Source organism: Etheostoma spectabile, unplaced genomic scaffold (assembly GCF_008692095.1).
Source record: "Etheostoma spectabile isolate EspeVRDwgs_2016 unplaced genomic scaffold, UIUC_Espe_1.0 scaffold378, whole genome shotgun sequence".
NCBI classification, from domain to species: Eukaryota; Metazoa; Chordata; class Actinopteri; order Perciformes; family Percidae; genus Etheostoma; species Etheostoma spectabile.
In genome coordinates this window covers 548,937-571,850 of record NW_022605595.1, presented here as the reverse complement: position 1 = coordinate 571,850, position 22,914 = coordinate 548,937, and the positions used below count along the sequence as shown (strand labels likewise).

The following is a 22,914-nucleotide window of genomic DNA, read 5'->3' as shown; positions in this document are numbered from 1 at the left end:
TGTTAGTAGCAGGAAGTAGCCTGGGGCCTCTGTTATTGTTAACTAGCATGTGTTAGCAGTAATGAGCCTGGTTCTAGGGTAAGGTTAAATAGCATGTAGTTAGCAGGTATTAGCAGTCCTATGTAAAGGTTAACTAGCACTGTTAGTTAGCAGTAATATCCTGTTCCTATGTTAAGGTAACTAGCAGGTTAGGTAGCAGTAATTACCTGTTCCTATGTAAAGGTTAACTAGCATGTTAGTTAGAGTAAGTTGCTGTGCCTATGTTAAGGTTACTAGCGTGTTTAGTTCAGCAGTAGTACTTAGCCCCGTGCATGTGTTAAGGTGGTTAACTAGCGAGGTAGTAGCCCCGTAAGAAGTAAGCCTGTTGCCTATGTTAGTTTCAAACTAGCACCATGTTATGTTAGCATTAATTAGGCCTGTGTCTATATGATTGTTAACTAGCCTGTTAGTTAGCGTAGTTAAGTTATTAGCCTGGCATAGGTTAATGTTAAACTAGCATTGTTAGTTTGGCAGGTTAGTAATAGTCGGGTCCTATGTGGTTAAGTTTAACTAGGCATGTTAGTTGGCAGGCAGTAATTAATTAGCCTGGTTCTATGGTTAAGGTTACAATAGCATGTTTAGTTAGAAGTAAGTAGCCTGTGCCATGTTAATGTTAAATGACATGTAGTTGCGTAGTTCTGTCCATGTAATCGTAACAGAAGTAGCATAGTTAGCCTGTGCCTATGTTAATGTTAACTAGAATAGTTAGTTAGCAAGTAATTAGCCTGTGCCTAATGTTAAGTGAACTAGCAATGTTAGTTGGCAGAAGAGGTAATAATAAGTAGTAAAGTCAGTTAATTAGCCTTCTGGTACCTGATGTTTTCTAATGTTAATACAGTTAGTTAGCAGTTAATTAGCCTGGCTAGTTTGTATCTAGAAGGTAGCTTAGTCAGTAGTTACGTGCCTATTGGGTAAGGGTTTACTTAACTAGCATGTTAGTAGCAGTAGTTAGCCCTTGTGTACTATGTTAATGTTAACTATGCAGTAGGTTAGCAGAAATAGTTAAAGTAGTAGTACAGTAATTAGTAATTAAGCTGTTGCCTTGCTTGTGTGTTAAGGGTAATAGCTGGTAGTTAAGCAGTTTACGCAAGTTAAGGTAGACTTTCCTTTGTACCTATGGTTTTAAATGTGAACTAGCATTGTTAGTTTAGCAAGTAGTAATTACATGTAGTACGTAGAGTGTAATTAGCCTGGTCATCAAAAAAAAATGGCGTCATTTCTGTCTCTCTTACTCTTACAACGATATATAGCCTCGATACGAGCTTCACAGAAAACTTCCTGGATTTATCGACACAATGCTGCAGCAACAGATCAAGATCGTAACATCGTAGTTAGTATTTAAGGCTACCTAAAAGACAAAGAAGAAGGGCGTCCTCATTTCCAAAAATGTCTCCGTTTGGGTCCAGTGCCAGACTACAAACGAAGACGCAGCAGTAGTCTCGTGGACGCTGGGGGTGAATGTTTTTTAAATCAAACCGTATTAGTTGTAGATGAACCGCTGTTGGCTGTTGACATCGAGACCTGTTTTTAACGCTCTTTGGAATGTCGGATCGTCCAGGTTCAAATGGGTTCTTTTTACGCCATTCCTCTTTCCACCGTTTAAGGGAGTCTCTTTAGTAATCATTGCATACACAAGCTGCAACTGTTTTAATCATACTTGAACTTTAGAATTGAGTTTATTCTTTTCTCAACTGTTCTCTTTACCAACGACCACCTTAACATGTTAATTGTTGCTACATGGTTAATGGTTGGAAAATGGGAAGAGGAGATGAGTGTGACGGAGAGCTTTTGTCTGTATGTTTTTTTAATTTAATTTTTTAGGTCCCCTCAGTTTTTTTAAATTGTCGGTTTAATTTGATTGTGCTGTATTTTTTGGGCCTTTAAGACCCCTAAAAAAAAACCAAAATGTACTCTCAGCTCTCCTGTCGTTACCCTCTGCATATACTCTCTGGGTAACTCTGTAACAATAGTGCACTACGGCACAATTGGACCTTTAAACTTTCATGTTTGTATTTCCCCCATTTGGAAAGGGGACAAGATTTCTGCAGACAAAATCCGGGCGGACTTTTCAGCTCAGAGGCGTTATAGTTCTACAAAACACACATCAGTTTGTTATTTTTGTAAAACTTTAAACGGGGACACCTAGAACCCTCAAAGCTGCCCCCTTCCCCCCCCCCCCCCCCCAAAGGTCTGAACTAGACCACCCCCCCCACTGCTGCTACTTCATCAATTCCACTCCACTCACTTCAGAGGTGAATGTTTCAAGAGAGGCGAAATCCTAAATACTTCAAAAAAGGGGGAGAGGGGGGGGGGGATGTTTTTAAGAATAGTCTTAATATTTCAAGATAGAGGTCGAATATTTCAAGATAGAAAGTTTTATTTCATGGGTTTGTAATGTAGCCCTACTGAAACTACTGGGACCATCTTTTGCTTATCTTGCTTAAGGATGTTTTCGCACAGCTCCTTGATAATCAGATTACAAGAAAACTACTGGAGGACATATTTGTCCTTGACATTGATTGCAGAATTAAACGAGATCATCTGCGTCGGCAGAGAGAAACAAGCTGCAGAGTGAGGTTAAGGGACAATTGTCCAGCGTGTGTTTACTGCTAAAGTGATCGTCTTGAAAACTTGACGACCCATTAATATTCTAAGGTCTGACAAAGTATAATGGGAAGGATTTTAAGGAGGTCGACCCTTCTGTTAAAGATAAGATCCGTTTAAAAATATAAAAGTATGCGCAATTGCGTTCGCTAAACCACCAGACTCCATGTAAATAATCAGTGATTTTTAGCATCGTAAAACACGGCTTTCTGGCACGTCTCTGAGCTCTGAGCCTGCGGTGTGTTGGGGTCTGGCGGTCACAGTAAATCGGGGACATTTCCGGGGACAGATCCAGCGGGGGCAGGTCACCAAAACCGGGAGGACCCGGGAACCGCGGACGTTGGCACCTCCATTTGGTAACGATCCTGTTTTTTAACTCATGGTTGTTGTACTTTGTGGTCATGTAATGCAGGTCACACTTCTCTGCAAAGATAGATAAGAGGTCTTGAGCTGAATCAAGGGGTTCATTAATAATAAAGAATCTCAAGCAGTGATTGGACCGCTGGGGGCGCAGCGAGGGGTCAAGAAACAGAGCCGCATACCTCAAAACAGCGAAGGTGACAGGTCCAATTTATCTTGGTGATGCTTTTCTTGAGTTCTGCAAGGAAGCTGAGGTTCCCAGCGGACGGGCCGGAACGTGATCCCTTTGAGAATGGCCTGTTTTTGGTGATGCGTAGATCTTCCTGAGGACGGAGCGCCGCCAGCAGGATGTAGGACCCAAGGGTCCAGAGATCTGGGTTGCAGTCGCCAATCCTCCTGACAGCCTGTCAACCATCAGACCCTGTTAGGTGTCTCTGTCCCCGTAAGGCAAGCCACCGTTAGTGACACCGCGGGGCGGACTCAGCCGAAGCAAAAGAGAACCGACTGAAAACAAAAAAAGAAACGAAAAAAATGTAACACCCGTTGTTGTCTTCCAGTAAAAAAAAAATTGAAAAAATCAACACTTTCATTGATGCGTTTTTCACAGTTTTTAACTTTTTCTTACAATTTTGTCCTTTTGTTATATTGTTTGTCACGTTTTGACATTAAAAAACTGATACTATATCTACAGTATATATATAGCATATATTACTGTTAATATTATATACAGTATTTGTATAATATATAAATACTATATATTGATAACAGATACATAAAGTATCTTTTGATTTTCTACCTCTTGCATCCTTAGTATGTCTTCAAATATGATTGGAAAACATGAGATTTATATAATAATCATTTTGTGACTTAGTGGGGGCTGGTAGGGGGGGGAATAGGGTGAGGGGGTGGAAAATTGTGTAAGTGTGGATATGTGTGCTGTGTGTGTGTGTGTGTGTGTGTGTGTGGGGGGGGGGGGGGGGGGGCGTGGGCATTTCCCCTATCTGTCTACATCCATGATGTGGGGTATTTGTTTTTTGGGCCGGGGGCGAGCGTGTCAGCCCTGTGTGTTAGTTGACACGTGTTGTGTTCTTCTTACGAGATTATTTTCAGGACCATCCAGTCAAAATAAATGTTCGTGCGCGCCTGGCTGAGTGGCTCCAAGGTTGGGCTATATTCGTGGTGTTGTCATTGTGTTTTAACGTTTTGTTTTGCTATATTTTGCTATAAAGAGCCAACGTGCATGCAGCCCGTTGCAGTTGCTCCGTCTTTCGTCTTCACCGTTACAACTCCTTAATTACGTAAATACTGTATCATAAAACATCCTTTAACTATGCAAATACCTTGTATTTCTTTATTTATATTTCTACTCTGATATCTATATACTATCATGCAACTGTAACACAGAATTTCCCTTCGGGGATCAATAAAGTATTTCTGATTTAGATGAAGTTTGATTGATTGAGTCTGAATTAGATTTAGTAGGACCTTAGTATCTGTTCTGACTGCACATTATTCTCTACAGCACTATTTTACTCTAAATACGGATATTTATACTTTATACTTTTTCCAAACTGTATGTATCTAGTATCTAGATATTTATCTATTTTTTTAGGCGTTATATATTTACAGAATTTTAAGAATAGATTTGTTCATATGAAATAACATCTTACAATTGTATTCATAAGCCAAATATATCTGTAAAATTCGGTTATAATAGTATTATCTCTGCATTATCAGTTACATAGCCATGTCCGGCAATATGGAACCAGGGTATATCCTGCACCCTGCTGCTATTTGCCACGTCTGGTTAGACATGAACAGCATTTTGGCCTTGTCCCTGTGTAATGAAATAAAAGGTTGAATCTAATCTAATTAATACATTTATATTATTGCTCTACATGCTCCTTCACACCCATATAAGATATCTTATTTTTAATAACTCAACTTGTACACTGGTTTTTTAATTGGTTCTGTGCTGTATTCTTTAAGCTGTGAAACTGTGCATGTCAATTCATACTACAGTGTACTGTGGATGACAGTTAAAGAAAAAGAAAGCCTTGACATCTTGAATCTTGAATGTATCGAGTTTCACCAGCAGAGGGCTCCAGCCGATGCCAGGACGGTGACCATGATGCCGACCAGCTGCACCACCATCTCTGTGTCGTGGGACCCGGCGGAGCGGCGCTGGGAGCAGGATCTCTTCTTCAGCCGGGCTCTCACCAGCGTGATCCCGCTGATGGTGTTGCACACGAGGGCCGACGCCAGCGAGCTCAGAGCCAGCCAGAGTAACCGCATCACAAAGGCCAGATCAGTAGCTCACGGTGCGTCAGCACCTGATGAAGCACCACGTCAGGGTTACTGGTACGTGTACGCACCAGGCTGAAGAAGGGCAGGAGGGCCACGCAAGAGCAGCAGCCAGATCAGGGCCGGGACCCACTTTAGTCGTGCTGTGGTCACCAGAGAGCGTGCAGCAAGAGGCCTGGTTGGACGCAAGGCAGCCCCCGCTTCGGCCGCCCATGGCGCAGCCCAGGAAGGAGGGCACAGTCCGAAGAACACCATGCAGCGCCCAGGAACGACAAGACGCATCTGGTTGCGGATCGCCTCCGCAAGCTGGAGACGTATCTCCTGAGCACGGAAGAGCTACAGGGATGACGTGTCCTGCCGATCTTGGCACACAGGGAGCGGCGAAGACAGGACGTGGCCGTTGACCGCCGCCGGAAGCGGTTGTAGCGCATGGCGAGGAGATTGGGGCCACCACGTTGAACAGGATGCCCAGACTCTGGTGAGCCGGCGGGCAGACGGGGGTGGTTGGAGTGGGCGGGTGGCCGTTGAGGGCCACAACGGCCTCCACCACGGGCTCCTGCACCGTGGGGGTGTGGTTTGCAGAGGGGAGGGTGGGCTTAGTGATGGACGAGGTGTTGTAGCGCGCATGGCGCATCACGCTCGGCTCGGGGTCGGTGGGGTTCCTATCAGGGTGAGAAGATACTGAGGGAAGGGACAAACAGGACGGGTGAACAAGAGGACCATACCACACACATACACCTGACTCACATGAATACCTGGACACTGGAAACTGACTGGACACTTAGACTAGATAATTTTATGGTTGTTTTAATTGACTAAGTTCTTATTTGTTATTATTAGATTATTATTACTTTTGATTGCTATGTCTTTTACTTTCTTTGTTATCTTCGTTTGATTTCTGTATTTTTCTTGCTACAACACTGGTGCTGGAATTTCAATTTCCTTGCGGAGTTCATCCCAAAAGGATGCTAAAGAGAAGTCTAACAACCAGCTACTAAGTCTTGTGGGGAAAAGACTGTCAGGATTGGGAATTTGTGGTTTGGTTCGTATTATCTGCGCAGGGGCGTCAAATCATTTTCCCAGAGGGCCACACCTGGAAAGAAGGAAGATGGGTTCTTCTGCTGCGCCCCAAAATACAGTGCCATGACCAAGTGAATGATTATTTACTTTATGAACTTTCTCCTTTTCCCTGTGTATTTGTCATATAGGTCTCTGTGCCTTTTCACCAGCTGACGGTCCCCCTTTCCTCACGATAATTTAACTGTTAAAGGAACCGCTGTTGAAATTTAATTGTCATCTGACTAGTCACATATTCTAGGACGTAGGAATATCACTTCGTGGGATATATTGACTGTTGTGGCCCCCTGAGAAAAGAAAAATCTACACACATCTGCAAGCTGAGCGAGCAGTCACGCTTAAAAAACCATTAAACAGGGCCCCTTCATAAACTCTAAATAAAGGCGGAGAGCATGTTGTTGCCCCGTCCCAGAATGCTGTGTGGACTAGGCCAGACCCTCCTCCGCAGCGCTGTGGAGGAAAGCGTCACGGCAATCGTGACTAGCCTTGTGTTGCACCTCCCGTCAACCATGAAACCTTCACTTTTTTGGCAACATTATTATAGTTTTTTTCCGACATTTTGTCAGTTTTTCAACGAGCGGGTGCTTTTTTTTATGGTTTTTTTCCATATTTTAATGTAGACATTGTCAGCGCTTATTTGACTGACCAAAAAAAAAAAACCAAATAAGAGAATATGAAAACTGAAAATGAGGGTCAATTTGACCCTACAAAACGCAAAGGGACAACACATGAGGGGCTAGCCAACAAAACCTAATAAGTACCATACCAGTCCATTACAGGTTTACAGATTACATCAACATTCGAAACGACGTGGGACAATGGAGGAAGAGATGAGGGATTATAACTTCCAAAATTGTTAATATTTTAATAATGTTCATCACTTGTCGTCCTCTCTACCGGGGACAAGCTAAGGCCCTTCAGGCCGACCCGCGGACGGGACTAACCTTCTTAAGCTCCACACATTCGTTTCCATTCCAAGCCCCTCTCTTATTTGGCCTTTCACACGAGGCAACTGGGGAAGTTCTACAGAGGACAAGTTTTGACATGTTGTTTCACAGAAAAATGAAGAAAAAGTCCTCTGGATAGGGGAGTTCCTCTAAAATAGCGTAGGAAGCAGCAACCCCCCAGCCACGAAACAGGCTGTGTCAACAGCTGGAGACACCAGAGTCAGAGTCCCGGAAAGTAAGGATATTTGAAGAAAACGGACTGTTACGGAGGAAAGGTGCCAATTGTGTTTAAGGTTTGGCGTTCCACACACACACACACGACATCAATGAAAGTTGGGACTCACAGAATAATGTAAAAGAATAAAGGAAGAGAGGTTGATGGCAGGCCAACACAAAAAAAAAAACTAACAAATGGTACCCAAAGAAGAGACATGAGGCAAGAAACGGTTGCTTGTTGATAATTGCATTATGAACAGGGAAAATTATTGCTATAATATATAATATATATTATATAGATATTTTATATATGTATACCTTATATATATATATATTATAAGTAATATAATAAATATATGTTTGCATTATATATGGGTGGATGTTGTTGGGATCGGTTCTTTCAAAAGTGAGTAACAGTCTATACAACACAAGGGATGGATATTTAAATTGATCCTTTGTGTGTGTATTCGATTTCAATTTATGTTGGTCAGATGCTGACATGATTTTGAGTTGGCCTGTATTTATTTTTTAATCGCTCTTATCTTTATCTTATCTATACTCCTTCGTTAACTTTATCTATTTCATCATCTGTTAGTTGTACTAACATAGTGATATCATGAAAGTTTGCTTGAACAATGTGTATGATACATTCTGTCTGTAAAAAGATCTGTGGGTTATAGGTTATATATATGTCAATAACATTATCTGTCATCTTAGAATTGGGGTGATTTTTTACATGATATTGTGTTTGTGTGGTGTCTGGTGTGGTAGTAAACACAACACAATGAAAATTCATGGTAAACAATCGACAAATGATAATTTAGTATATATACTATTATATTGTTATATACAGAGAATATGGGTCAGTAATATCACAGACACAGATCAGAAACCACACACAACACACAGCACAGCACACACACCCACACACTCCCTGTAGGGAGGGTACAAGTTTAAACGAAAAGGATTTTTAGTTTTTTAATTTATACATTCCCCTCGAGGATACATTTTCTGTGACTGAAATGAGTTTTTTCTATTGAGTATAATTACTCTTCTGTTAAATGCATTTTGTGTGCTTAAAAGTATTTGAAGGGAATCCAAACTGTAAATATAACGTGGAACGTGAGTATTTCTCGGACCAAAACGTGACGATAATAAAACTTGAATGAGCCTCGGGGCTATTTAACCCTTACATTATGAACGATCCTCGAATCCTATACACCTGTGAAAACAACCAAACTCATGGGAGAGGGAGGGACCTGGATCTCAGATCTCCACAATTCACTCATAACTGAATCACTGAATACAATGATTAAATACACGGGCTGCTGAGTCTCTGGTGTTGCTTCCAGTGTTGTTAAAAGGACCTTTCACCGAAGTGTATTTTCTCCTGTGCAGCAGAACTCTACAGTGTGTTAACACCCCTATCTATCTTCTGAAACCAGCAGTCCTGACCTGTTCGTCATGGACAAGCAACCCGTCCTACAGCCAATCTGCAGCGGCTGTCTATATACGGCCGAGCTTCTGACACCGGTCTCATCGCCGTGGGTGTCTCAGGACGTGGCAATGTCCTCCCAGCGGAGGGAGACAGAAATGAAGGGCCACTCAACTCAGAGGAAAGGCAGAAAAGGAAAACCCAGCAGCGTGGCCGATGCATGCATGGTACATCTCTAAAATACCAGCCGGCTCCCAGTTGTACTTCCCCACACACACAATTAACGAGATATAGGGGATAAAGTATTAAGCTTTAACAAAAACAACCACCTGTAGAAGTCAGGAGATCGCTCATGGTGCAGGGAAAATTATCCTTTCAGTATCACTTTATAAGCACGTTCAGTGTTATATTATTTTGTTAACCCTGAGGTGTGTCGTCCATTCTCCCGAGTCAAAAACGGACAAAAAGTTCACATTTTCGTTTCCCTTTTTTTAGGACTGTTTTGTTTTTAGTGTTTCACTAATCACCACCTTACTAGTTGTACTACTTTTGGGGAAAAATTCATAGGTCAATAACCCTCCACGTTATATAGAGTTTCTATACCTAAAATTTGATTATAAAAAAGCGAAGAAAGGAAGAAATTAGTTAATATTTAATATTTGACTAGTAGATAAGTATCAGAGGACTATGAAGAGTCGAATTTGGAAAGGGATTCCAGTTTGTATTTTGCAAAAATCTAGAGCGTGTTGGTGTGTTTTGGAAGGAATCCAAAAGTCAGATTCATGTGGTAATCTGTTAACAAAAAGAACACTCATGATTTCCAGTAGTAAGGACATTTATTTTAAAAGGCTCGACAAATTTTTTGGACCCATCAGGAGTTGAGGACAACAGGAGGGTGGTATTAATTATTTAAAAAAAAAAAACCAAAGTGGGAAAAGAAAAGAAAGAAACAAGCAATGCGCAAAAAAAAATAACAAAGTAAGTAAAAGGGGGGGTGAAGTAGAAAAGTAGAAAGAAAAAAAAGAATAATACTCCGGGAAATAAAAAGAGGAAAACGAGAGTAAAGATAACAGCCTTTGGTACTTTTAGCATACCAGATTTTTTGAGGGACAGCTGCAGGAGGAAAGGGGGGGGGTGGGGGGGGGGGGGGGGGGGGGTGGGGGGGGGCGGATTCAAAACACCCCGGGCCGCCTGCGGTAAGGACTGAGCCTCAGTTAGAATGGCGCACGCTCTAACAAGGTGAGAAATGCAAAGGGCAGCCGATATAAGCACGGACTTCACCTCACAGCTCTGCAACTAATTAAATGTTTTCATTGCGGAATTAAAATCTGTTGGTTTATTCCCCGGGTTGATGAATGCAATGAACGTTTTGGGCTCCTAAAAGTCAGAAAGTTGTGGAAAAAAAATGTGGATCAAGTCGGTTCCCAAAAAAAGCCCACAAAGGACAGAAGCGTCCATCAGATGGTATCATCTTGTCACTCGATACCTCAGCAATAGATGCAAATATTCCGGAACTCTTCTTACTCGTCACAAGACGAGTCAGGAAGAAAAGACTAAGGGGACAGAAACAAAAAAAAGAAACGAAAAAAGAAGAGGGGAAGGAAAAAAGACAGCTTCTCCTAGAATTACTTGCCTAGAAAAACATATTCATTTTAAAGGTCCCATGGCATCCATGACATCATTGTCCGCATGGCATTGACCACAATTGTCCCTTCTATAATGCGTTTTTTTTTTTTTTTTTTTTTTTAACATTCTATGGACCCCCCCCCCCAGCCCTCCTGCTTTTTCCTCTCCTTGTGCCTAATAGCCCCCAGGGGCTTAGAATATATATAGAAATAAAAATAGGGCCCCTTAGGTTTGTGTAGAAACGAGAAAAGAAAGCGCACACAGAAAACAAAGAGGAGGATAATAACAAGGTCCTCCTGGGTACAACCTGCATATGGCCTTTGAGGGAAAAATGCAAGCCTCAGATGGAGGGCCGCCGCATAACACGCCGGTCCCCGCCGCCCCCGCGTCCGGCCGACCTACCAGCGGGCCGCCCAGGACGCCCACCGACCGCCGACCGGCCCAGATCTTGGAATCTTCCCCTTATTGAGACGGGTCACAACGCGGTGGCAAAGGTACCTCCCCTTCCTCCTGCCTTTGCCCAACACGAGAAATTTGATAGGAGAATCGAATATTTCCCTCCCCCCCCCATTGAAAGATAAGAGAGCACATCGTGGCTTTTCAAACGAGGCAAACAAAAGTAAGGACCGCAGTATTGGGTCAAAGGAAGGGCGGCAAAACCCCACGGCGAGGACACAGCACATGACCAGGTTTTTTTTTTTTAATCCCGTTTGTCGCTGCCTTGGCATAATAGCAACTGCATGGAAAGGGGGGCGGTGGGTAAGGAGCGAGACGGTGGTGAGAAATGAAGGTGGGGGATGGGGGTTGAATGGTTCCAGACATGCTTGTTTCGTTCATGTGGACGCTCAAACAGTGGTGGTTGCATCACTTAGAATTCCTCAGCGGGTAGGGGTGGGGGTGGGGGTGGACGGGACCTGGGGAGGGGGGGACAGAAACTACAACGTTTTCGCCTTTGAACTACTCTTTCCTGATGATAACGTACATACTTTTATTTAAGTAACGTTTCAATGCAGGAAATTTACTCGCCACAGAGTACTACTCACAGTGTGGTATCCAGTACTTATACCTTAACTCTTCAGGATCCGGTACTTCTATCCAACCCCGAGCTGAACTCGTGATTTGGTGTTGGACGTGCGATTACGTGCTTTAAACTGTTCGACAGAAAACTTGCACACTTGTGTGTTAATTCGCCAGAGAAAATCAACCCCCCCCCCCACCCCGGGCTCTTCTGAGAACGCCTGTTTCGACATGCTTGCGTGGTCAGATCAGATCAACTGTTGAAAACAGATGGCGCCTACCGCCTCGACAGGGCACGGCGTACCAGTCTGCAGGCCTAACAGTGGGACTGCAACGGTTTTCCTTTTGCTCTGGGTGGCAGAGCGCGGCCAGAAGGACGAGGATTTGGGGGGGGTCTGGAAATCATGGATGGGATTAATGGCTACTGGTGGTAAGCAAAATAATATACATAACAACAGGATTGGTGCAATCTATGTGCACCAGGCTTCGTCCTGAGAGAAAAGAAATGATACACATCACAGCGAAGACACGGCGGATAACAGACCGGGCGTCCATTGAAACATTTAATTGTTACCGCGTTATTTATCCTGTGGCAAATACATCCTCAGGAGGAGAGCATGGTACGGCTGAGGGCAGCAGGTCTGTACAGGAAGAGTAAGTAACAGATGGAGGATACAAAGTGTATTTGAGGAGTCAAAGCGGAGCAAAAGGAAGAGAGTAGGAGAGTTCAAGACAGATGCAGATGAAGTAAGTACTGTTACTTCAGGAAAGAAAGGAGGACTCAAGTAAACTTAAAAGGTACTGGTTTAAAAACGTGTCAGCATACCTGGGATCCCAAGTAAAAAGTTACTGTTACTTCCGCCATAGATGGGACTCAGAAAAAGTACGGTACATCAGAATAAGGGGGACGGCTCACCGGAGTAAAAAGTACCTGTTATTCACTACTAGATGACTTAATAAAAGGTACGTTACTTCAAGAGATTATATGGTACTCACGTGAAAGTACTGGTACGCAGAATAATGATGACTCAGAGTTAAGTAGCTGGAGCGTCAGGAATGTGACTCAGGTACAAGTACTGGTACTTCAGAATTGACTCAAAGTAAAAGTTATGTTACTTCAGATAATGTAACTCAAGTCTAAAAAGTATAGTACTTCGCATGATGTGGACTCAAGTAAAAGTAATGTTCTAATAATATGACTCAAAGTAAAAACGTAACGTTATTTCAGAATAATGGACTCAGTAAAAGTACTAGGAATCACAGCGATAAATAAATGACTCAAGTAACAGGTACCGTTATTCATAATAAGCGAATCAAGTGTAAGGATACGTAACTTCAGGATAATCTGAACTAACAGTAAAAGTACTGTATTAGATACTGGGAGCTTGAAGTAAAAGTCATGTACTTCAGAATAATGTGACTAGAGTAAACAGTAATGTTACTTCAGATACTGGGACGTCTTCCGGAACTTACTGTAAAAACGTTGGATGTGGTGATTTGTGGCTGCAGTCCGGACTCGCATCTTCCCGAGATGCTTGGATGGTTTTAAAGAAATGCGGATCAACCCAGAGCGTGAATTCTGCTTACTCCTATCCCAGGATTGTATTTGTGGTGGAGCCGAATTAGAGAGGTTTGCAAAGCGAGTAATTAGGATTTTTCTGTTCTGATGAATTGGCTGATGGCGGAATTTTATACACCAACCTCTGTGGTATGCCATAGTTCTCAATGTTACTGTGAGACGCAATCATGGCCAAAGACGGAGCTGTTCTTCTGAAGCTTTTTTTCAGTCTTGCTGCTGTATCTTAACTCACACATGGATGCATTTTCTGTGTGCAGCAGATGTTAATTGCAGGTTGTTGATTGCACAAAGGGGACACAGTAAAACAGGAAAACCACAACTGTAAACTAAGGAAAGTGTACGAGTGGTTAGGTGTTGATGTTACACTGACTACAAGGGACAAACACGTCGCACGAGTTCAGCAACCCCCCCTGAAGCTGAGAGGCTACAGACCCCAAGTTAGCAGTAGCACCACCTCTACGGGTTGTGTTTGGGACCGTGAATGCTCTCTTAATTCAGTACAACAGGAATCCGCATGATGATTGGTCCAGAATGGGACTAAGTAAAAACACCCAGAGATGTTACAGAAAACACCGCCTCGCAGCAGGAAAAGCCGTGTGTTTTCTGAGGGACGCGCGCGCGCCAAACTTTCCAATGAACTGTATTGCTTGTTTGAAAGAAAAACTGCCTCTTTGGTGCGTCAGCGTCCATCATTGTCTCAGCCAAAGGCGTAGCGGAGACTTTGTATGTGGGGGACTGTCCCTAGGACTGTCCATGATTGTGTCCCCCACATTACAACACCCGTTGAAGTTGATTTGAATAATTGGATGTAGGTCCAGATTTGATTACTTAAACCATCATGTTCCTCTAAGGTTGTCCTCATGTGTCTCATGTTGTCCCATGTTGTCTTCTGTTGTATCATGTTGTTATCATGTGTTTCATTGTTGTACTAATGTTGTCATCAGATGTTGTTCTTCATGTTGTACACTGTTGTCCTCATGTTTGACTCGATGTTGTCCTGCATGTTGTATTAATGTGGCATCAGTCTTGTCTTCATGTTGCCATCATGATTATGTCCTATGTGTCTTCAGTTGTCCTCATGTTGTTTCCCAGTTGTCATCAATGTTGTCACCTCATGTTGTCCCCATTGTGTGTCCTCATGTTGTTATGTTGCAACAGTGCCCTCCCATGGTGTCCTAAGTGTTGTCAATGGTGTCCCATGGTGTCCTCAGCGTTGTCCACATGTGTCCTCATGGTTGTCCATCCATGGTTTTTCATGTGCTCCATTGTTGTACTCATGTTGTTCCAATGTGAGTCATGAATGATTAGTCCTCATGTTGTCCCCATGGGTCCTCGGTTGGCCCCATGTTGTCATCATGTGTACCCTCATGTTGTCCTCATGTTGTCTATTTCAAGGTTCTTTTAATTCCCCAAAATAACATGAGTTGATAACAAACGACTCTATTGCCAGCTACAATCCTCTACTTTCATTAATTTTGGGGTCGTATTCATATTTCTAGAGTTGTAAAACCAAAGTGAAGTGTTGTGTGAATAGTATTGAGTAAAAGTGGAACATTTCCAGTTCTGTGCATAGCATCAAACAATCCGATTCCTTAAATTTTTAGTCTCATAATTCCTAGATGTTGCACTGTTCTTAATCAACCATTAGGTATAATTTCCTAATAAATGAGGTTTATGGACCCCATAACATTCAACAAAAATAAAACTGTTAAAAATGAAGTTACGGAGTGTTACGTGTGGTGAAAACGTAAAAAGAAAGTGACAAACATGAAAAAAGGGACATAAAATGTAAGAAAAAAGTTTAAAACATTGATTAAAAAAGGTCATAAAGCATTGCTTTAAAGATTTTGACGGGAAGCACAACACAAACGGGTGTAAAAACGACACATCCTCATGATCCTATTAAAGTCAATATGTTGTCAATGATTGTTACAAAGTAAAATGCGAGCCACGGATTTAGTGAGGCTTCAACTCATGTAGTCTAATTTTACCGGCGGATGTTTGTTAACAAGAAACATCGGCTCTGTCCGCGCTTCAGGGCGCCAACGCGTCCGACACGATACACTCTACTCAGCGATGGTGAGCACTCACCAATACCAATGTCACCTTCCAAACACACTCACAGTGAACTGATGTGTGCTTCCTGTACAGCGATATGCCGGCTGTGCCTACTTTATACCTCCGCTGCTCCATGAACAGAGTCCCGTGAGCTGCTCAGATTAAGTACCTGTCGGTTCATCAGGTGTGCGTAATGAAAACTCACCGGAAGTGTGAAAAAAGTAGTGGCAAAAAACAAAGAGCAGAGGCCTTGCTCCTTCAGACACTGAATGCATCAAAGTTAAAACTCCATTGTACGGATGATGAGTTAAAATGTGGCAAAGGACTTCGCGTCAATTCACTCTGAAAAACGTCGAAAACAAAGCACTCAGGCCACACAAAGTGTCTCCTGCAGAGATGATCAACTCCATTTAAGTGCATAAGATTAATGGTAATAGACTCTTCATGCAGCGTACAGACCAAAGCGGTGGGTTATGGAGGCTGGTGATGTTGATGTGTTGATATGTAACGTTAGCCTGACGGATAGAGGATCATGAAGTACTATACAGTTTTCCTGCTAGTGAAAACACAAAGGGCCGAGTATCAGCAGATTGTACTCTGCCGGGATAACATAGCATTTTCCGCCCCCCCTGGACCCTAGTTTTACTTGTTTTGTGTATAAGTGTCTAAACGGAAGCATAATCTTTGACATCGTCCAGTATGAGTGAGATGCAGTCGACAACCAGGCCGCATGGAAGGTGAATAGGACTGTATCCTGTATCTGTATCTGAAGTCAGTCTCATTATATAGACAGTAGGTGGTCACCTTACATACTGTATCTGACAGTCTCTATATAGACATTAGTGGTCCCTAATACTGTATCTGACGGTCTTTTTATATAGACCTAGTGGTCCCCTAAACGTATCTGAAGTCTCTTTTAATAGGAGACATTAGTGTCCCTAATCTGTATATGAAAAGTCTTTATAGTAGACCTTAGTGGTCCATAATTTATCTGTATCTGAAGATCACTCTTTATATAGACCCTTAGATGGTACATAATACTGTTATCTGACCGTCTCCCTTTTATATCAGAACCTTAGTGGTCCCCTAATACTGTATCTGAAGTCGTCGTTATTATAGACCTTAGTGGGCCCCGTAATACTGTTATCGGTGAAGGCTCTCTAATATTAGGACCTAGTTGGTCCTTAATACTGTAATCTAGAAGTCTCTATCCCTATAGTAGACGTAGTAGGTCCCTAGATAACTGTAATCTGACAGTCCCTTTTTATATAGACATTAGGGTCCTAATACTGTATCTGAAGTCTCGCTTTATATAGACCTTAGTGGTCCCCTAATCTGTATCTGAAGTCTCTTTTATATAGACCCTTAGTGGTCCTAAGAATGTATCTGAAGTCTCTTTATATAGAAGCAATTAGTGGTCCCCTAGTATGTATATAAGTCCTCTTGTTATAGACCTTAGTGGTCCTAATACTGTATATGAAGCTCTTTATATAGACATTAGTGTCCCCAAGTACGGTATCTGAAGGCTCTTTGATATGGACCTTAGTGGTCCCTAATCCTGTATCTGAAGTCTCTTTTATATGAACTTAGGGGTCCCTAATACTGTAGCGAAGTCTTTATTCAATAGACCGTAGTGGTCCCTAAGTACTGCATCTGCAGTCTATAGACCTTAGTGGTCCCTAATACTGTGATCATGAAGTCTAAGACCTTCGGTGTCCTAATACTGATATGAAGTGCTAGAGAACATTAGTGGGTCCATAATACTGCATCTGAAGTCGATAGACCTTGTGGTACCTAAATGGTCGAGAGTCTAAGACCTTAGGGGGTCCCTACATACTGTAACAGCTGATTCAATTGTTAGATAAGACGGCGAGCAGCTTTAAAGTTCTCTCTAGCAACAAACTCATAAGCTTAAATCCTCATGATTCTGCGTCTAAAATCTTCCCAGTTTGGAAACGTGTTTTTTTTTTTTTTGCTTCGTTTTATTACCTATTACATTCTTAAAGGGTCACGATACGGAAAAAAAAGGAAACGCCATTACAGAGAAAGCAATGGGACAACCAGGGCCTAAAGTACATTCAACGGCTCCAACATTCGGATCCTTCCGATCTGCTTTGGCATTTCTTCAGACGTTCCACCATCAACAGCTGTAAAAGGAGTGAACCGTTAGAAGAAACCTTCACTGCGAGGTGTGGTCCAAATGTATGCATGTCCGTGCACTTATAGCTGTTTTTTTACTCTGCGCTCAGTTTTTCACGGTGGGGGCCGGGACAAGTTTGCTGCAGAGCGTGTCCACAAGAGTAGAAACTAATGAGCCAAAGCCGCAGGACACGCAGAGGAAAGTTAAGGCAACCGGGTATTTTTGGGACCAGGTTGTACATTAATATAAGACATCATGTGATCTTTGGGTGCCATGCCACGGCCACAATGCTTGGAGATCCCTCTAGTGAAAAATGAAAGTTACAGGTTGTTTTAAATTGCTAAAGGCCAAGGGAACTTCTATGCGATGCATAGTATCCACTGATCCATGAATAATGGTCCTTCTATAATAATAAAAAACCTGCCTCTATGGAATTTTAACCTATGGGGGGTGATAGACTAATGACCCCTGTAGTTTTAATCAAGACATAGGAAGGGGGGTATACTATTTGGCCCCGTGTAGTATTTAACATAGGGGGGATGTAGATTATGCCCCTTATGTATTTTAAAGTAGGGGGGTGTATACGTATGCCCTGTATTTTAACATAGGGGGGGTTGTATACTTATGCCCCGTATATTTAACATAGGGGAGGTGTATACTTAGCACCTGTATGTTAACATAGGGGAGGGTGTTTATACTTATGCCCCTGTACTTAAAATGGGGTTGTGTTATGCCCCCTGTATTAACAAGGGGGTGTATACTTATGCCACTGTATTTGTGAACATCGGGGCGGAGCAAGGGCGGGGGTTCGGGTGAATATACTTATGGCCCCCTGTATTTTAACATAGGGGTGAAGGTGTATACATTAGCCTCGCCTGATCTTTTAACATTAGGGGGGTCTGTAGAGCCCAAAAAGGGAAGGGCAAATTTAACTTAATATTGGTGCCGAACCTTTCCACACAAGTTCAATCCAAATGGATAAGTGAACAGGGGAAGTAACGAAAAGCTCCTAAAGTCTCAGGCTTGCCAATAAGTGAACACAAAACGCATTGTCTCTTAGTCATAGAAAAGTTCCTACATGGTGGAATTTTTTATCCAAAATCCAATAATGGAGGATTGCGTGTAAGGAGATCTGAATCAGAAAGATGCACGAGTTATTTCACATCCTGACGGCATTTTGTATTACTGATAAACGACATTGGGGAGAAAGCACACGCAAGTTTTGTGACCCATTTTAAAATCATGCAATTGGTAGAGACTGTTACAGTAAAGTGGTGATACTAATTCCCGAAACGAAGCAAAGGAGGCGAGAAAAACGAAGTTTCTCGAAGTGAAAAGCACGAAGTGGCGTGTTCAAACCATCGAGATGAAATCTGATTCTGTCCAGTTGAAGGAAAAACACAGTGTGAATGGGCCGTGGTGCAGCACACGTCGCCACTGAAAGGAGCCACATGGGGCGCAAAGTGTGGGAGTAGCGTTCATAAATATGAAGTTATTGACACAAGCGCCGCGACGCCGCGGTTGTTGCTTAATGCGAAAGGTCTCAAAATGGGTTGGTGGTTGTGGTCACTACAGTTGCAGAAGAGACTGCTCGGGAAACCGCTGTGAACTGAGAACCCTGGGCTCCCCTTTTTACTCAAATCATTACATTAATGCGATACATAATATTCAGCTACATTACGGAATGCATTATACTACGGGATTTTTCTGTGAGAATTTTGTTTAGTTGAACAATTAAGAGACAAGGGTATACAATAACAATTAGAGTCTCACTGAGACATGGCCGGATAAAGGACTTAAGGGCTACAAAAAACAGCGAGGAAAGACAGAAAACATAAAAAGATAAAGCAGAATACAAGGGATGGAAGTGCCACAGCTTAAAAATAACAGCGCAACGACAGCACAAGGACCAAACACACAGAAACATATCACCATAATCACAACAGCCAGCGACAGTGCGGATCAGCACCTGAGCTATTAGGGGGGGGAGGGTTTCGAGTGCTTTAGACTGACAAAGATCAACCACGGCAATTGCCCAAGAGGTGAATGGCCCCTCTCTAGACAGACACCAATTACATCCAGTCTGGGAACGTGGTGGAAGGGACATAGTGAAACGTAACCTCGGAGAGTACCACTCCAATCACCTAGAGCTGAGCTACTACAGTTTACAACATTAATACATGCCGAAGCAGAACATACACAACACACCCACCCACAAACAACAACACCACATCACACCACAGACAGAAAACCACAACACACGCGACCAGCAACACCACAACAGGAGCAAGAGGGAGCGAATACATATGCACAACCAGAAGTGCGAGATAAGCAAGGGGGGGGGGGGGAACAACCCATGAAGGAAACTAGCAGAAGATGGAAGTTCCTGGTCCCGGCGCTCCAGTACGTGAGTAGCCTATATTATCTTAGAAATAATTTTTGGTGTTATTTAAACCAGGGATTTTTGGGTCAGTGTGCATCGCGTGGTCTAATGGACGTCAAATAAAACAAATTCCTAGTTTAAACTTGTAGTCTTAATCTTGTCCCATAGCCCACAGTAAATGGTAGTGACACTATATTACTCCACTCTAGGAATTAAGTAGCCTGGGGCAGCGTTTACTTACGCTGTCCAAGGTGGGGGGGGGGGGGGGAATGTTGGGCGTCAGGTATCTTGGAAATGAGGTTACACGTTGACACGTGGCCGGATGACTGGGACACTCGAGGTGGGTGCCCGAACGGGGGTTCATTGGGCAACTATTTACCCTCCGGGGTAAAGCCACCCGCAAAGACAATGCTTTCTACGGGACACCTCCTTTTTTGGGTCGGCTTGGGGTTTCATTCGATTTTACTCGATTTTTAATGGGATCGACCTAATTTGCGGCGTGTATTTCGAAAACGTTTACGAATCAAAAGATTAGTTTTAGTACAGTTTTTTCTGTGTCTTAGCATAAATCTATACATGTGTGACATTCTCTCTTTGGATTACATTGTTTAAGTGTCAGAATGCATCAGAAAGTCGTCAAAAGTTACACACTTAGAAAGCAGGACTTTGCTGAAGACAGGCAGCAGGTATCGTGTGTAAAAAAAGAAAAACGAATTGACAGGACCGCTGGAAATTCAGCAAAATCACACAGATCCCTAGGAAGGGTGTTTTACATGGGGAATCTGCTTCAGAGAGCCACCGCTTTTTCTGGGATAAACCTGTGAAGGCGCATCCGTGCTGATCATACCCCTGTTACCCTGGGCAGAGACAGAGAGTATGCACTAACGGAAGGGGTTACAGTTCTTCCTGTACATACACATTAGACTGTTGTTGGTTTGGCCACCTCACCCGCCACTTACGCCAGTGTTTAAGTACTGGACAGGAAGTGTCGTGATTTCAGGGTCCACAGGCTAAATTTAAAGTGTGAAGAGTGTGAGCTTGTGTAATGGGCTGTTTGAGATTAGTAGGCCGCGTGTCGTGGCCCCAGAAACCGCATACGATAGAAGGAACTCATCACAAAGTGGCGCAGCCACAGGATGAAAAGTAGAGCGGTCCCACCGGTGGCGGAGACACGCTGCTGAAGGGCCTTTACAGCCAAGCTACAGTCCCACACAGCGTGGTGTTCTCTTAGGACTACCTTCATGTTTAGCTAGGGTGAAGAATCAAAGAGGTCTGTTTTAGACAGGGAGTAACTAAAAGCATTTTCAAAACCAAGTCCAGATCCAATGCTGTAGCGATGAGTAATAAACCACGTGTCGAACTCACTGAGAGAGACAAAGAAGCTTTTAACCGACTCGGTGTGTCTTCCCGGTCACACAAACCGAGAATTGCAAGGGGCAAGCACTTTTATTGACGCTTTCAAGTTCGGAGTTTTGTCTGCTTTTTCTTACGTTTTGGTCCCTTTGTTCCGAGTACATGTTTTCGCGTGTTCAACATACACCTTACCTTATTAACTTTAGTAATGTCTGTGTCAAATAAAACCGCATTTATAGGGAAAATTTAGTACCTAAGGTTGAGTTAGAAAAGCGAAATTGGTGATATTAATTGAGGACTAAAATTAAACGGAATGGAGTTTTGCTTGTGATAGATAATCAGAGGTATGGGAATATGTCAACTGTTACCTCAATACTATTTCAAACTAAAACAATTCCATTTGATTGTCAAGTGCTCTAACTAGAATTAAGACCCCAAATTAATGAAAGTGAGATTTGTACTGGCCACAAAGAGCGTTGGAATCCTCATGTTATTTGGGGAATTAAAAAGAAGATTGTATAGGAAAACATGCGACAACATGAGGACAACAGGAAGAAACAAGAGGGCAACATGAGGAAACATGAGGACAAATGGGGAAACATGGGGCACAATATGAGGGGACAACATGAAGCAACATGAGGACACATGAAGACCACACTGAAGACAACATGAGGACCAAACATGAAGACAAAACATGAAGGAAAACATGGGGCACATGAGACCAGAACATGAGGAGTGACACATGATGACAACCTGAGGACAACATGAAGACAAACATGGAGAGGATCAATACAGAAGGACAAAATGGCGGGGTGAAAGCACCATGATGAACGAACCTAGGAGGACACCATGAAGAACACATGGGAGGCAACATGCGGACAACATGAAGGTACAACATGGACTTGACACAAGGACAAACTGAGGACAACATGGATGGCGACATGACAGGACAAAACATGAAGGCAACATGAGGGCACCTTGAAGACAAAGTGGGGAAAACATGAGGACAACATGAGGAAGACATCGAGGAAAACCTTGAAGACAAATGAGACAACATGGGACAACAGGAGGGCAACAGGAGGGCAACATGGGAACAAACATGAGGACGATGAAGACAACATAAGAAAAATGAGGACAACATAGAAGACAACATGAGGACAACATGGGAACAAACATGAGAGAACATGTGCGGACAAACATGAGGACACATGAGGGCAACATGAAGACCAACACTGCGGACAACTGCGGACAACATGAGGTCAACATGAGGACAACATGAAGCAACTGGGGGGCAACATGGGGGACACATGATGACAACCTGAGGCACCCATGCGGACGCCATGACGGCCCCCTGACGGCCACCATGGGGCCACAGAGACCAAATGAGGCGCGAAATGCGGACACATGAGGGCGACATAGAGGCACATTGACGGCCACCTGACGCACCCATGAGGACCACAGAGGGGACCGGCTGGAGGGGTAGGCACCATGGAAGGGCACAACCTGCAGGCGCCTGAGGAAAAATGAGAACCATGAAGAAACCCTGAGGACCACTGCAGACCCCTGGAAGACACCTGCGGGACAACTGAGGGCACATGACGCCCCTGCAGCCCCCCTGCGGCCCCCCTGACGCCAATGAAGCCCCCAGGTCTCTGCTGATTGGGAATGATTGAGATTTCTCTTGCACAGCTACCAGAAGACTTACACCTTTCAGACTGGTTGCTCACGTCACATCTACGTCTTCCAGCTCAGTTGGAGGCTGCGCGGTAACGCTCA

General features: G+C 43.2%; 1 protein-coding gene across 1 annotated transcript in view; it reads right to left on the bottom strand.

The window, feature by feature from the left end:
* Positions 1 to 22,914, bottom strand: part of LOC116686444 (oocyte zinc finger protein XlCOF7.1-like) — a 588,898-nt gene that overhangs the window by 160,220 nt on the left and 405,764 nt on the right. The gene's annotated exons all lie outside the window — the stretch shown is intronic.